The 1,016-nt window shown below is 36.5% G+C and overlaps 1 protein-coding gene across 7 annotated transcripts in view; it reads right to left on the bottom strand.

Annotated features, from left to right (window-relative positions):
• The window catches only part of LOC118743373 (gamma-1-syntrophin-like), a 182,032-nt gene that overhangs the window by 49,613 nt on the left and 131,403 nt on the right, over nucleotides 1–1,016 (bottom strand). The gene's annotated exons all lie outside the window — the stretch shown is intronic.

The following is a 1,016-nucleotide window of genomic DNA, read 5'->3' as shown; positions in this document are numbered from 1 at the left end:
AAAAAAAAAAACGCTTAAAATCGCCAACCTAGAAAACTGAGAAATTATTTTCTTATATACACACAATCCAGACTTTCAGAAAAACTTGGTTTCATCAATTCTACAGAAAAATAATGAAAATGTCCTACAGTGTTATCATTCTGTAAAATAAAGCTTCTCCGATGACCACAAGTCCAGGTATAAGCTCGGACCTTGAACATAAAACAGATGCGCCAATGCAAGTGAAACACTTAATAAACAGTGTAAATGATGATATGCTCTCATTTTGCTAAGAGCTAAACATATATTTTAGCCTGTTGTACATATTTATAACGTTCAATCACAAAACTAAATGTTTCTCCTTAGATATGCTAGATGGACACACCTTCATAATTACTCGCATATTTAAATAAACTAGTGTTCGCCCAGCGGTTGAAATTCAACCGATAAAATTAAGGATAGTTTATGTAAGTTGAATGAGCTAAAATAACATTAGTTGGAATGGGTTAAGTGGAGGGGAGTTTAGCTTAGTACTTGGCATAACATAACATAACCATAACATGAGAATAAATAACGTAACATATGAAGCATAACACACCACAATATAACATTGCACACTCTTCAGTTGTATTTCCTTTTTATCCCTTTTTTCACCTCTATCTAAATCTTATTTATTTTGGTTCATTTTATGCCAAATGATGTTGCCTTTGATGCCACATCAAGTGATATCATGTCATGTGGTGAAATTGGGTGTGGTGAGCTGCGGTGTGGTGGAATTGGGTGTAGGAGTTACGGTGTGGTGAATTTAGGTGTGGTGAGTTAAGTTATGGTGAGAAAGTTGAGGTGTGGTGAATTTTGGTGTGGTGAGAAAGTTGAGGTGTGGTGAATTAAGGGTGGTGGATTTAGGTGTGGTGGATTTAGGTGCGGGGGTTAAGGTGTGGCGAGTTGAGGTGTGGTGAATTTAGGTGTGGGGAGTTAAAGTGTGGTGAATTAATGTGTGGTGAGCTCAGGTGGAGTAAGTTTTTAAGTTAAGATGA

The sequence above is a fragment of the Rhagoletis pomonella genome, unplaced genomic scaffold (genome assembly GCF_013731165.1).
Source record: "Rhagoletis pomonella isolate Grant_MI unplaced genomic scaffold, Rhpom_1.0 Rhpom_scaffold_00007, whole genome shotgun sequence".
NCBI classification, from domain to species: Eukaryota; Metazoa; Arthropoda; class Insecta; order Diptera; family Tephritidae; genus Rhagoletis; species Rhagoletis pomonella.
Note: the sequence above shows the minus strand (reverse complement) of the source record. Positions and strands in the feature narration are given on the sequence as shown.